This window comes from Melanerpes formicivorus, unplaced genomic scaffold, assembly GCF_026170545.1.
Source record: "Melanerpes formicivorus ecotype bairdi unplaced genomic scaffold, bMelFor1.0.p_v2 SCAF_18, whole genome shotgun sequence".
Lineage (NCBI taxonomy): Eukaryota > Metazoa > Chordata > Aves > Piciformes > Picidae > Melanerpes > Melanerpes formicivorus.
Window position 1 is genome coordinate 3482623 of NW_027142370.1, and position 15475 is coordinate 3498097.

Consider the following 15475-nt stretch of genomic DNA (forward strand, 5'->3'; position numbering starts at 1 on the left):
GAGCAGGACCATAGAATCCAGCACAGGGCACACAGGAACACATCCAGATGGGGTCTTGAAAGTCTCCAGAGCAGGAGACTCCACAACCTCTCTGGGCAGCCTGCTCCAGAGCTGCACAGACAGCAGGTGGAGGGAGGGGATTGTGCCCCTCTGCTCTGCTCTGCAGTGCTGGGCCAGCTCTGGAGTCCTCAGCACAGACAGGGACCTGTTGGAGTGTGGCCAGAGGAGGCCACAGCAGTGCTGGAAGGGCAGGAAGCCCTCTGCTGTGAGGCCAGGCTGAGAGAGTTGGAGGTGTTCAGCATGGAGAGGAGAAGGCTCTAAGGAGAGCCACTGACAGCCTTTCAGTGCATAGAGTAAGGCTGGACCAGATGATCCTCGAGGTCCTTCCCAACCTGCTGTGATGCTGTGCTCTTGGGTATGGTACAGGAGGGTCCTTGCAGCTGGGGTCTGTGCCCTGGGCACCAGCACAGATGTCTGAGGGGCCTCAAGTATCCTCTGCAGTGTTTGCATGGAGCTGCAGTGGGACACACACCTAAGGCTTAGCATCACTTGTGGGTGCTTGAGTGGGGCCAGAGGAGGCCACAGCAATGACCTGAGGGCTGGAAGCTCTCTGCTGTGAGGCCAGGCTGAGGGAGTTGGGACTGTTCAGCCTGGGGAAGAGGAGGCTCTAAGGAGTGCATAAAGAGGGCAGGCAGAAAGCTGGGGACAGACTTCTGAGCAGGGCCTGCTGTGGCAGGACACGAGGTGATGGTTTGAGACTAACAGAGGGAGAGTTAGAGTAGAAGTAAGACATTTTCTGATGCTGAGGGTGATGAAACCCAGATTGCCCAGAGAGGTGGCAGATACTCCATCTCTGGAAACCCTCCAGGTGAGGTGGTTTGGAGCTCTGAGTGACCTGCTCTGCTTGCAGATGTCCCTGCTGGCTGCAGGGGGGTTGGACCTAGATGACCTCTGGAGGTGCCTTCAAGCTCCTACCATCCTGTGCTGGCCCTTGGTGGGAAGGTGCCCAGCAGCCCAAGCAGAGCTGCAGCTGTTTCACAGGGGCTGAGCATGGCCTGGGATTGTTTAAAGGTGCTGGGAGTCCCCAGGCACCGGGGCCAGGCTCCGGGGCAGCCACCCCTCCTCTCCTCTCCTCGGGGCTTGGAGCACATTCTACCCAAGCAGTGTCTGCAGGGAGGGGAAGGTTTTCACCTCATCACTCAGGGCAGCAGCTTTCTCTTGCCTGGCTGTCAGTTCCACTGGCAAAACCTGATAAATAACTATCAGAGCCCTGGCCTTCCAGTTTGGCTTGGGATGGGGTTTTGTATCCTCCTCTGTTTCTGCAGCACTGGAATAATTCATGCTGGCTCTTAGATGCCTTCCCCCCTCCTCACAGACTGATAAGAAAAATGACTCACCTCTCCCTTTCCAGCACCTAACAAATCCTGCTCCTTCCATGTGATTATTGGATCTATATCTAGAGAGAGATTTGCTGTAAAAGAACCCATTGGGGTCATTCCTGACTGCACATGAGGGAAGGGGGCTGCCTCTCACAGATGGCTTTGTGTGCTCTCAGTGTGCAGCTGAGAAGTGTGGTGTGGAATTTCTCCTCCCCATTGTAATCACTTTCAGATGATGTGCAGTTCTCAAAGAGCAGAAAAGGAGGGGGGGGGGGGGGAAAGAGGCTGGGATATCACAGGGGCATGGAATGACAGAGGCATGGAATGACAGGGGCATGGAGTCACAGGGGCATGGAGTCACAGGGGCATGGAATCAGAGGGGCATGGAATGACAGGGGCATGGAGTCACAGGGGCATGGAGTCACAGGGGCATGGAATCAGAGGGGCATGGAATTAGAGGGGCATGGAATGACAGAGGCATGGAGTCACAGGGGCATGGAATCAGAGGGGCATGGAATTAGAGGGGCATGGAATGACAGGGGCATGGAATCACAGGGGCATGGAATCAGAGGGGCATGGAGTCACAGGAGCATGGAATCACAGGGGCATGGAATCAGAGGGGCATGGAGTCACAGGAGCATGGAATCAGAGGGGCATGGAATGACAGGGGCATGGAGTCACAGGGGCATGGAATGACAGGGACATGGAATCACAGAGGCATGGAGTCACAGGGGCATGGAATCACAGAGGCATGGAATGACAGGGGCATGGAATCACAGGAGCATTTTGGTTGCAAGATACCTGTAAGATCACAGAGTCCAATCTTTAACCCAGCACTGCCAGGGCACCACTCAGCCATGGTCCTCAGCACCACAGCTCCATGGCTTTGAAACTCCTATAGGGATGAGGACTCTACCACTACTCTGGGCAACCTTCTCAAGGGCTTGGCAACCCTTTTGGGGAACTAATTGCTCCTCATGTCCAACCTATACCTCCCCTGGCACAACCTGAGGCCATTTCCTCTTGTCCTATCACTTGTTCCTAGGGGACTCCACCACTGCCCTGGGCAGCCTGGGCCAGCCCTTGACAACCCTCAAGGGGGAGAAATGGATCCACATGTCCAACCTAAACCTCCCCTGGTGCAACTTGAGGTCATTTCCTCTCATCCTTAGGAGAAGAGACCAACCCCCACCTGGCTCCAGACTCCTTTGAGGGAGCTGTAGGGAGGCAGAAGGTCTCCCCTCAGCCTCCTTTTCAGCAGGCTGAACAAGCCCAGCTCCTTAGAAGGCTTTGGCTCTCCTCATCCTTTTATCCTTGTATCCCTAGGAAGGGCTGGGATCTCTCTGCTGGCAAAATGATCCCAGAGGTGCTAGGTGGCATGAAGTAAGAGGGCAAGTGCAGAGCTGTGCTGTGCTGCCTCCTCCTTGTCCTGTACTCTGAGCCACCCCTGGAGACTCCACCTTCATGCCAAGCAGGAGATCCCAAACCCTTCCAACCAAGCACTCAGAGTTTCCCTTGGAGATGCAAGTGGCTTTGCCTTCATTCCTGTGGTGTCCTATGAAAACAAGGCTGGGAGGAGAGAAGCAACCCCACAAAAAGCTCCCAGGCTATAAATACTGCTCTGCACCCAGCCTTGCTTGGGCTGCTTCCCTGGTTTTCCTAGGGAGATGTTGCTGGAGCTCAGTCCATGTTGGGGCAGGGCAGTTTGCAGCTGGGTTGTGAAAAACCCAGGCCACATTTGATGGAATCCTTTTCAGCTTCCCTGTCCTTGGCCAGCTGCCCCTAGATTTTTGAGGTCACTGCTCCTGTATCTGCTCAGAGGTTTCAGTTCCTTTCCCATTTCACCAGGCACTAAATCTGCCAGGTGGTGCTGGAGGATGCCCCTGGCATCCTGACCTGGGGCAGGGCTCAGCATTACCTCCCCCTGCTTCAGTGCAGGGGGAACCAATCCCTCCTCACTTCTGTTCTGCTTCCTGTGCCAGGAGCACCATCAGGTCCTGTTTAAAATAAGGGCCCTGCTGCCTGCACTCTTCCTAGAACCATGGCATCATGGACTTGTGTGGGCTGGAGGGGACCTTTGAAGGTCATCTAGAGCAACCCTCCTGCAGTGAGCAGGGACACCTGCAGCTGGAGCAGCTTGATCTTGCTGCTGCAGTTGCAGTTTGGAGGTCAACACTTTGCTGTGTGTCCTGCACCTCTCATCCTGGGCAAAGGGATGAGAGATGGGAGGGGAAGCTGAAAGGAGCCCTGTTGTGGTACATGGAGCATCAGTCCATGCAGGCAGAGGGTAAGGAACAGGGACAGGAGGATGCTGAGGGCTTCCTGTGGAAGTGCAGTTGCTGCTTGCCTGCTTCTGTTGCCCTTCTGCTTGTGGCTTTGCCTGGAAAGCTTTACCATAGCCTGCAGCTTCTGGGCACCTCCACTGGGAGCTCTGGGATCCTCCCAGCCACTGCTGGCTCTAGCACAGCAGCACTGAGAGGTGCCTGCAGTCTGAACATCCCTGTCTGCAGATGGATCAGCTTGCCATGCAGCCTGAGCTTCACAACCTTAGCCAACCCTGCCTAGGTCACCCTCCACTCCAGACAGACAGGAATCTCCCCTGAAACCCAGCCCAGGACATGTTCCTTGCCTCTTGGTATAATCCTGTTTCCCCTGCAGTGCTGAAAGCTTCCAACCACACTCCCAGCTCTGTGGTCAGGGGAGCTGGAGAGCAAGAGCAAATGTCCCATTTGAAAGCTTTGTGCTTCCACCCAAAGCAGTGAAGAGCTGTCAGTGGTTCCTGACACACAGTCACAGGCTCCCAGCATGGCTGGGGATGCAAAGAGCCTCTGGAATCACCCAGGCCAACCCCTGCCAAAGCAGGGCACCCACAGCAGCTTGCCCAGCAGCACAATGGCCAGGGGGGGTTGGAAGCTCTCTGCAGAAGGAGACTCCACAGCCTCTCTGGGCAGCCTGAGACAGGGCTCCAGCAGCCTCACACCAAAGAATTTTCTCCTCATGTTCAGAGGGAACCTCCTGGGTTGCAGCTTGTGCCCACTGCCCCTTGTCCTGTCCCTGGGCACCACTGAGCAGAGTCTGGCCCCAGCCTCTTGCCCCCTGCCCTTTAGCTCTGGCTGAGCATCGCTCAGCTCCCCTGGCTCTCTCCATCCCCAGCGTGGCAGGGAGCAGGGTGGTGAAGCTGTCTCCCTGAAGCAATGGTTCTTGGCAAGAGCTGAGTGGCTACCACCAGAGGGGAAGCTTCCAGCTGGAGCCAGCCCTGCTCTGCAGCACCAGGGGCACCTTGCCTGCCTTCTTCTGAAGCTGTGTTTGTGTTCTGGGAGCCCAGGGCTGCTTCCATCCCCAGCAGCTCTCATGGCAGCTGCCCCCTCCCTGTGCTGCTGGGTCACCCTGCTTGGCTCTCAGCACCTTCTTAGCACCAGCCCAGAGCAGCACAGCAAACCTGCTGGCCCTCCAGAGCCCATCCCCAAAGCTCTGGCTCATGAATTGGGAGGTTGTGTGTGGCTGGAGGCTTTGCTGATGACTCCTGCTCAAGTGCCCTGAGCTTGCCTGCTTGATTTATGGCTTTGGTACAAATCCTCTGCTGGCAACCTGCCTCCTGATTCACTGCACAGTGTGATTTCTCAGGATGCCTTTGGGCAGGCTTGACTTCTGGGGTGTGGCTTTGGGGTTTGTTGGGTTCCCTCCCCCCCCCCCCCCTTCCTCTCTCCTGTTCCTCCAAAGCTCCTGGTGGTCACCAGCACTTTGTTTACTGAGTTGGGTTTCTCTTTTCTTTCTTTTTGGGTGTTTTTTTCCAAGGGGCAGACTGGTGGAACATCCTGTCCCCATTCAGCTGGGACTTCCACCCTGGCTAGGATGTGGTGGTTGGGCTTTGAGTCCCAGAATCCATCCCAGCCTGCTGGGGGAGTTGGAAGGGACCATGGTTTAGCAATGCTCTGGCAGTGCTGGGTTAATGGTTGGACTCAGTGATCACAGGAGGGGCTGAGGGAGCTGGGGTTGTCCAGCCTGGAGGAGAAGAGACTCAGAGGGGACCTTAGCACTCTCTACAGCTACCTGAGGGGAAGTTGTAGTCAGGTGGGGGTCAGGCTCCTTTCTCAGGCAACCAGTGACAGGACCAGGGGACATGGCCTGAAGCTGTGCCAGGGGAGGCTTAGGTTGGATGTTGGGAAGCAGTTCCTCATGGAAAGGGGAATTAGACCCTGGGATGGGCTGCCCAGGGAGGTGCTGGGGTCAATGTCCCTGGAGGGGCTCAAGCAAAGCCTGGATGAGGCACTTAGTGCCATGGTCTGGTTGATTAGATAGGGTTGGGTGATCAGTTGGCCTTGATGCTCTTGGAGGTCTCTCCCAACCTGGCTGATTCTGTGATCCTCTCTGCTAACTGTGCTGAGCCACTGCTGTCAAACCCCTTTGCTCCCTCTTGCCTTAGTGCCTCCCCATCAGCCTCTTCTGGGTGGACCTGCAAGGTCTTTGAGGTCTGGACTTTTCCACCTAGCACCTGGGAGAGCTTTAGCTTGGGTCAGAGCATGCAGGAGCTGCTGTGGGATACCAGGAAGGAGCTCATCTGGTGGGCAGCTGAGCCAGGGGAGTTTAGGTTGGATGTTGGGAAGCAATTCCTCATGGAAAGGGGAATTAGAGCCTGGGATGTGCTGCCCAGGGAGGTGCTGGAGTCCCCATCCCTGGAGGTGTTTAAGGAGAGATTGGATGTGGCCCTTGGTGGCCATGGTTTAGCTGATGCAGTGGTGTTGGGTCCTAGGCTGGGCTTGATGATCTCAGAGGTCTTTTCCTGAGATTCTTTGTTAGGGGTAGAAGGGACCTCTGGAGAGCTTCCAGTTCAACCCCTGCCAGAGCAGGAGCAGAGAATCCAGCACAGGTCACACAGAACACATCCAGATGGGGCTGGAAAGTCTCCAAGGAAGGAGACTCCACAACCTCTCTGGGCAGCCTGCTCCAGGGCTCTGGGACCCTCCCAGTGCAGAAGTTCCTCCTCAGACTGAGGTGGAACCTCCTGTGCTGCAGTTTCCATCCATTGCCCCTTGGCCTATCCCAATGATCTTGAAGGTCTTCTCCAGCCAAAACAGTTCCCTGGTTCTGCCCCCCCGGGGGTGGTGATGTGCCTCTGGCTTGTCTCTGCAGGCTGGCAGTTTGGTCATCATGCCTGCCCTCAGTGTAGTTCTCTGCCATGCCCCCAGATCTCCCTTGCCACCCTTCTGTACCTGCTTTAACCCTCCCTTTCCTCTCCCTCTCTTTCCCCACCTCTCCAGAACTACGCTGCCATGAAGCTGGTGAAGCCTTTCAACTGAAGCTGTGCTGGAGAACCTCTGCAAGGTCCAGTGCCTGCCTGGGGGTGTTGCAAGAGAGGCTGCAGCTCCGTGTGGGATCCCATCAGCAGCTGGAGGTGGAGGAGGAGCAGCCTCACCCCCTGAGATACACCAGGCAGAGTCCCCCCCACAGCACTCCCCTTGGAGGCAGCCCAGGATGGATTCCCTCCCCCACAGATTTCTTGGGTTACTCACTTTCTCTCTCTCTCCCCCCTTTTTTTTCCCCCCTCTTTTCCCCCCTTCTCTTTACATGAAGCTGCTCTGATCTGTCAAGCTTGAATAACTGGTTCAAAACCAAAGAGGGTGGAGATGAGGAGAACCTTTCCACCAGCTGCTGGAGAGGTCAGCAGAGGAGCCAGGAGCTGCTGGAGTGGGCAGCAAGTGCCACCCCAAACCTCTCAGGTCCTGAGCACCCTTTTCTTTGCACTCTGCACAAGCCTGGCTTGCCCTTTTGCTGTGCTGCAGTGTTTATTGTCTGCTTCCTCTGCCTCTGAAGTCTGCTGGAGCCACACAACGTGCTGCCTGGGCTGACACTTTGCCTTTCCAGAGAGCAAAGCCCAGCAGAAACAGGAGCCAGGGGGAAAGCTGAGATGCAAAACGCAGGCAGGAGCTGGTGGTCAGTGCTCAGTCCCAGCTCCTCCTGAGCTTTGTGCTCACCAAGGGCTGCACAGTCTGGCTCATGGGTTTGGGAGCTTGTTTTGCCCTCTGAGCTGCTCCTTCACCTCCACAGTCCCACACACCTCCCTTTCAAACCAGTGGCAGCCAGTGGGAGTCAGAAACTCCCAGCCCCCCAGCGTGGTTGGGGTTGGAGGGGGCCTCTGGGGCTCATCCACTTCACTCACCTTGCTCAAGCAGGGGCTCCCCCAGCAGCTTGCCCAGGATCACAATGGCCAGGTGGGTTTGGAAGCTCTCCAGAGAAGGAGACTCCAGAGCCAGCCCTACCAAACCAGCCTCCTGTGTCACCTCTCCCATTAATAAAGCACCTCCCAGCAGCTCTGGGTCAGCAGTGGTGGGAGGGCAGGCTCCAGGGCATCCAGCACCTCAAAGGCCATCCCTGCTTACAATCCTCCGTGCTGGCTGCAGGGGCAGCCTTCATGCCAAGGACTCTGTGGGACTGGGGTGGGTAAAAGCAGGTCTGAGTGTCTGGAAGCACCAACTCAGCTGCCTCTTGGTGCTACCTGAGCAGCCAGACTCCTCTCTGCCTGACTGTGAGCCTTCCACAGCTTGGTTATGTCTCTCGACCAAAGGCAGCCAGGAGCACCATGCCAGGTGCTCCCTGGGGCTCCAGGCTTGCCTGGGAGGTGTTTGTGTCACCTGTCCTGTAATGCAGAATGGTTCCCCATGAAAAGCTCTGAAGCCTTCTCCTTTACCTGGTGTGGTTTATTGTGTGGATGGAATTGTGGGGCCTTCCCTCTGGTGGGTGGGAGTGCACAGGACCCAGGTCCCCACAGAATGGTGAGGACTGGAAAGAGCCTCAGGAGATCATCCACTCCAATCCATCTGCTGGAGCAGGTGGAGCTCAGCCCACCCAGCTGCCCCAAGCCTGTGTGCACCACTCTGGACAGGTGAGAAGGTCCAGATCCTTCTCAGGACTCAGCCTCAGCAGCTCTTAGCCCAAGTGAAGCTCCTTCTCCTGCTTGGTTTTGTTGCCCTTCTTATTTCTGGGCACCACACAAAGTCACAGAGTCACAGAGCTGCCAGGGCTGGAAGGGAGCTCAAGGCTCAGCCAGTCCCAACCCCCTGCCATGGGCAGGGACACCTCACACCACAGCAGGTTGCTCACAGCCACCTCCAGCCTGGCTGCAAACACCTCCAGGCAGGAGGCTTCCACCACCTCCCTGGGCAGCCTGGGCCAGGCTCTCACCACCCTCCTGGGGAACAACTTCTTCCTCACATCCAATCTGAATCTGCCTACTTCTAGTTTTGCTCCATGCCCCCCAGTCCTATCCCTCCCTGACACCCTCCAAAGTCCCTCCCCAGCTTTCTTGCAGCCCCCTGCAGATCCTGGAAGGCCACAATGAGGTCTCCTGGGAGCCTTCTCCTCTCCAGGCTGGACAGCCCCCACTCCCTCGTGGCTGGGTTTGTTTCTTCTCCAGAGGGAAGGGCTCAGAGCCATGCAGCCCTCACCCATTCCTCCCAGGGAAGGTTGTCAGCCACTGGAGTGCTCTGCCCAGGGCAGTGCTGCAGTCCCCATCCCTGGAGGTGTTCCAGCAGCCTGGGCAGCTGGTGCTTAGGGACATGGTTTAGTGTTGCCCCTTCAGAGCTGGGTTGCAGGTTGGGCTGGGTGAGCTTGGAGGTCTCTTCCAGCCAGCTGTGTTCTGACTCTGACTCGAGGGTCAGTTCTCTGGCACCTTTCTGGAGCTGCTCAGAGCTCCCAGCCTGTGGCAAGGAGGTGCTCTGGGTGTGCAGAGAGGTTTTGCTGGTGAGAGTGCTGCTGTTTGTGCCTGAATCACAGTAGGTTAGGGGTTGGAAGGGACCTCCAGGGATCATCAAGTCCAACCCCTCAAACACCTTTCAGTTGCTCTGGGAGGGCTGGGTTGGACATTGGCTGCTTTGGCAGAGGAGAGCCCCTCCACTGCTTCACATTCTGGGGGGGTGCCTGGGCTCCAGGGCGGCAGGAGGTGAGGTCTGGATGTCCCAGACTCCATCTGAGGAAGACAGAGGGCTTCAGGCATGCTGGGCTGGCATGGTCCCAGCCTGCCCAGCCCCACCTCACCCCCTCATCCCCCCACATATCAGTGGGGAGTGTCCCAGCTGGGTCACCATGGTGGAGGGCCTTGCTGGGGAGGACTGGGTAGCAGGAGACAAGGAGATGGCTCTTGGCTGTGCCTGCAAAGGTGAATTGCAGACAGCTCTGCTGCCTGAGCCCTTGGGTGCTGGCTGCTTTGCTGTTGCTACTGCCTTGGCCTCCAGCCTCCTGCAAGTCTGGAGCTCCAGAGTGTGGCAGCTCCTTCAGGGACCCCCTGACACCACCAGGTTGTGTTTCACAGTGTCTGGGCTCAGCCCCATGGGCCAGAGGGCAGTGAGATGAGAAGCTGGAATGCTGCCACCTCCATGGGGGCTGAACTTCTTTCACCTCCAGGTGCTGGCACAGTCAAACAAACCAAGGCAAGGGGCTGGCCTGCTTCTGCTCTTCAACAAGAACAACTCTCTGCTCATTGCCTGGTCTCATTTGCTCAGGAGGAGAGAGGTTTCCCCCCAGCAGTGTGGCTTGCATCGAAATGATTGAGGGGAGGGAGGTGATGTGCTGGGGGGGGAGCAGGGGTGGGAGGCAGGTCAGGGAGCTGCAATAAAACCTCTTTGTGAAGCTGCTTGTGGTCCTGTTTGTTGCTTTAACCCCTGCAGGTGGGGGCTGAGGTTGCTTTTGCTCATTACCTGCTTGGCAGGATGGGAAGATGCCTGCTGCATGGAGGCCAGGAGAGCTGAGCTCATGGGAGGGGCTGTACAGAAGGCCTGTGTGACCCTGCTGGCCCAGAGGGCCATTCATTCTCAGGCAGGAAGGGGGAGACAGCCCTGGCCATGAGTGACACAGCTTGGGTCAGCCTTAGTCATAGATACCACAGAGTGGTTTGGGTTGGGAAGGACCTACCAAGGTCATCCAGTCCAACCCCCCTGCAGTCAGCAGGGACCCTGCAGCTGGAGCAGGCTGCTCAGAGCCCCAAACAACCTGACCTGGAGTGGTTCCATCTCCCTGGGCAACCTGGGCCAGTGTCTCACCACACTCAGTGCCAACCACTTCTTCCTTCTCTTTAGTCTCAATCTCCCTCATTTAGTTTCAAGCCATCACCTCTTGTCCTGTCACAGCAGACCCTGCTGAAAGTCTGTCCCTAGCTTTCTGATCATCCCCTTCATGTACTGCAAGGCCCCCAGGAGCTCTCCCTGGAGCCTTCTCTTCCCCAGGCTGAACAACCCCAACTCTCAGCCTGGCCTCACAGCAGAGGGCTCCAACAGGTCCCTGCCTGTGCTGAGGTCTCCAGAGCTGCCCCAGCACTGCAGGTGGGGGCTGAGCAGAGCAGAGCAGAGGGGCAGAATCCCCTCCCTGCCCCTGCTGCCCATGCTGCTGAGGATCAGCCCAGGGCTGGCTCTGGGCTGGGTGTGCTTGGTGCCAGCTCATGCCCAGCGTTTCACCTGTGACTGCCTCCAAGTCCTTCTCTGCAGGGTGGTTCCTCTTTACCTGGGGTCTGTCCCTTCAGAGCACTGCCAGACACAGAAGGGTGTTTGCTGGTCCTGGCAGAGGCAAGCACAGGGCTGGCTGTGAGGAGGGTAAAGGCAGGTCTCTCGGTTCTGGAGCTCCTGGACTATCAGCCTGAGCCATCAGCCTCTGCTCCAGGGACAGCACTGTGCTGCCTCTGCTCCAGGGACAGCACCGTGCTGCCTCTGCTCCAGGGACAGCACCACGCTGCCTCTGCTCCAGGGACAGCACCACACTGCCTCTGCTCCAGGGACAGCACTGTGCTGCCTCTGCTCCAGGGACAGCACCACGCTGCCTCTGCTCCAGGGACAGCACCACACTGCCTCTGCTCCAGGGACAGCACCACACTGCCTCTGCTCCAGGGACAGCACCACGCTGCCTCTGCTCCAGGGACAGCACCATTCTGCCCCTGCTGGGACAGCTGCCAGCCTTGTCCTTGCTGCTGCAGTCTGTCCTCATCCCAGACAGGCCAAGAGCCGTGGCCCTGGGGGGCTGATTTGTGTTGCTCTGTGCCCCCACGGTGCTCATGGCATCTCCTCCTCTTCTCTTCAGCCACACCTGCCTGCTAAGTCTCAAGGGCCGTGTGCTTCTGCCCTTGCTGTCACCTGCAGCTGTAGCAGAGGCAGTGCCAGGGGTAGGTTGAACCCCAGCCAGTCCATGGGGGAGAGGCTGAAGCTCTCTGTGTCTCAGCACCCCCTGAGCAGGCTGCTGCAGTTTTCAGGCTCAGGCAACATCTTAGCCATGGCCTGGAGACTGAAAGTGTGAGGAGAGGATGAGCCTGGTCTGAGTGGTGAGCTGGGGCTTGCTCTGGGTTGCAGGAGTAGAGGCACTTTCAAAGCCCAGGTCCAGCTGTTGATGCCAGCAGAAGAGTTTCTCTGAGCTGTGTGTGGCCAGGCTCTACCTTCCCTTTGCTTCCCCCCTCTCTCTTTGGCCTTTCCCCCTTCTCTCCATCCTCTCCTCCTTTTCCCCTTGTTGTTTGCCATCACTTTGTGTCCAGACCTCATCAAAGACTCCCATCCCAGGAGAGGGCTGAAGAATTACAGCCTCCTGAAGTAGGAAAGCTGCAGCTCTCTCCAAGCCTGCTTCCCTCCCTCCCTCTCTCTCTCTCCAGCCTTCTTCTCAACACGTGTGAAAGACATTCATCCCTTCTCCTACCTCCTGAGGACAGGACCTTTCTGGAGCTTGTCCTTGGAAGCAGCATAATCCCATGTTTATAAAAAACCCCCTGAAGCCAGGCCACTTAAAGTGGATTGAAGGCAGAAGGAGAAGGAGCTGGAGGAGGCAGCAGCCTCTTTCTCCACCTCCCCTTTCTTTTTTTGTCCTTTTGGAGCAGGCTCAAGGTTGTCCTTCTGTCTGAAGCAAATAAAGACAAAGAGGATTTGGTGGATATGGAAAAGCTGGGGGGCTTGGGGGGGGGGGGGGGGGAAGACCTCTGGACAAGCAAGAGATTTATGGTTGCTGTATGCCAATGAAAACACAGTGGGAAGAGTCATCTGCTTGCAATGTAGATGGCTGTAGGCTGGAAAACAAAGCCTGGATTGATTGTCTTCCTCCACAGTCACAGAGAACAATTGGCACCTGTCACTGGGGTGAGTCACAGCAGCTGAAGGCAGTGTCTCAATGTGAAGGGCTGGAGCTGCCCAGGGGCTTGGAGCTGCCCAGTGGCTCTAGAGGGATGGGGAGGTCACCAGGGTGGTTTGCAGCCTCCATCTCCAGTGCTGAATGGCCCAAAGCTGCCTCCAAACTCAGGTCTAGTGCAGCTCTCCTCGCTGTAGCATGTGGGCCATGAGGATGAGCAGAGGGCTGGAGCTGCTCTCCTCTGAGGACAGGCTGAAGGAGTTGGGGTTGTTCAGCCTGGAAAGGAGAAGGCTCTGAGGAGACCTTCTTGTGGCCTTCCAGGATCTGAAAGGGGGCTCCAAGAAAGCTGGGGAGGGACTTTTGAGGGTGTCAGGGAGTGATAGGACTGGGGGGGATGGAGCAAAACTAGAAATGGGGAGCAGTGGCAGGCTGGGATGGAGGAGCCCTGTGCCTCCTGCCAGCCATGCTCCAGGCACTCTGCTGCAGGTAGGCTGCAAGCCAGGCTCCAGCCTGCACAGCTCCCTGCCCTTCCCACCCCCGAGGCTGGAGGCTGCGTGACAGAGAGGTGATGAAGCAGCTGACATATCTGCTGAGGGGCTTTCCAAGGCTGGGCTGGAGGGAGAGGGAAGACCTGGTGTTTTTCCATCCTGCAAGCCACCAGCAGCTTTTCCTTTGCTCTGACTTCTCCTGCAGCGTTCCCTGCACAGCTCCCTGTGTACAAAAGTAACCTGCCAGCCCTGAGAGCCTGCTGCTGAAAAGCAGCATTTAATGGGCTCCAAGTGCCTGAGCTGCTCTCCTGCACTTTAGCAGCAAGCAGAGCTCACTGAGGCAGGCAGCCTGGAGCGCCTCACCCGCCCGCCAGTGCACCGCAAACGGCTTCCTGCCGCAGACCTTCCCTGGCCTTTGCTTCTCCTTGGCAGGGTGAGAGTGGAGAGCACTTGGACCTGAGGGCTTGGAATGTCCCCATGGCTCAGCCTGATGCCTGTGGCTTCACTTGGGGCCACGGAGCAGGAGTGTAGAGGAGCCCAGAGCTCATCAGAGGCCTCTGGCGAGGCCACACCGTCAGTGTGGTGTCCAGTTTGGGGCACAGCGATACAAGAGAGGTGTGGAGGTGCTGGAGCCAGGGCAGAGGAGGGCTGGGAGAATAAACCTGATGAAGAGCAACTGAAGGAGCTGGGGATGGTTAGTTGGGAAAAGAGGAGGCTGAGGAGAGACCTCCTTGCTCTCTACAACTACCTGAAAGGATGCTGTAGAGAGGTTGGTGCTGGTCTCTCCTCACAGGCAATCAGTGACAGAACAAGAGGCAATGGCCTCAAGCTGCCACTGGGGAGCTTTGGACTGAACATTAGGAAGAAGTTTTTCCCAGCAAGAGTGGTCAGGGCTTGGAATGTGCTGCCCAGGGAGGTGGTGGAGTCCCCAAGCCTGGATGTGTTTAAAGGTGGATAGGATGTGGTGCTTGGGGCTATGGTTTAGGGGTGACCCTTGGAGAGTAGGGTTCTGGGGTGGACTTGGTGATCCTGAGGCTCTTTCCCAGCCTGGATGTTCCTGTGGTGCTGTGCTTCCTGTGATGCTGTGCTTCCTGTGATGCTGTGCTGCCTGTGATGCTGTGCTGCCTGTGATGCTGTGCCTCCTGTGGTGCTGTGCTTCCTGTGATGCTGTGATTGCTGTGATGCTGTGCCTCCTGTGGTGCTGTGGTTCCTGTGATGCTGTGCTGCCTGTGATGCTGAGAGCTTTCCTAATGCCATGATGAGGGCAAGGAGACAATAGACAATTGCCCTCACCTGTGGGGCTGTGCACCCTCCACATTCAGTTCTTCATGAATCATAGGATGGTTTGGGTTGGAAAGGACCCTCAAAGGTCATCTAGCCCAGTCTTCAACTAGAGCAGGTTGCTCAGCTTCCCTTCTGACACACAAACACTTCAACACCAGCCCTCCCTGGGTGAAACACAGCAGGGCTGGTCCCAGTGCAACCAGCCACAGCCACCTGAACCATCTCTGTGGTGCTTTTCAGGCTGCAAGTGTCAGAGATTCTGCTTTGCTAGAAGGAGGTCAATGCATGGTTAGATTTGCTCCCCTCCAGTCTTGTTGCAGGTTTGGGTCCAGATTGATGGTGAGAGCCTCCCTGTTTAGCAGAGCATCCTTCCTGTGGAGCCAATAATGAGCATCCCAGGGACACTGAGAAGGAAACTGAGAGCTGGAGCTGCTGAGCAGCTCAAGAGCAGCTCCTGTTACAGTGGCTGAAGCCAGCAGGAGCTGAGGGCTGCACAGATCACAGCTGAGCCTCAGGCAGAGACCTCCTTGTGGTGGAAAGCCTGAGGCTTGGGGAGATGAAGCATCAAGGCTGCCCTTGAGGGAAGGTCAAGCTCCAACACAGGCTCAAGTGATGCTCTAGCTGCACTAAAAGCCTGGCTGCACCCACAGCCTTCCTCTCTTCCCTCTCTTATGTTGATATTTCTCTGTTGGCACATATAGTCCTTATTATGGCAAGGTTTGTGACAGGACAGGAGGGAATGGCCTCAAGTTGTACCAGGGCAGGCTTAGGTTGGACATGAGGAACAACTTCTTCCCCCAAAGGGTTGCCAAGGGCTGGCCCAGGCTGCCCAGGGCAGTGGGGGAGTCCCCATCCCTGGAAGGATTTGGAAGCTGCAGATGTGGTGCTGAGGGGAATGGTTTAGTGGTGGAGTTGGCAGCTGGACCTGGTGATCTTGAAGGTCTTTTCCAAACAAAGCAATGCTGTGATGCCAGGGATCCCAGTACCTAAAGGGGGACTTAAAATGAGCCTCCTGGTTGCAGCAGGTCCCTTCCTTCCACTTTTCCACACTGACAGAGAAATCATCTTTGAACCACTTCTAATGCCAGAGGCCAGCTCTGCTGGCAGCAAGACACTGCCAAAAGCATGGGGAGAGCATGCAGGGAGGCTGAGCAACAGGTGGAGAAGGAAAATGCTTTCCCTGACAACATGGGGGGGGGGGGGGGGAACCAACCCCAAACCATTTAAGAATGCTCATTC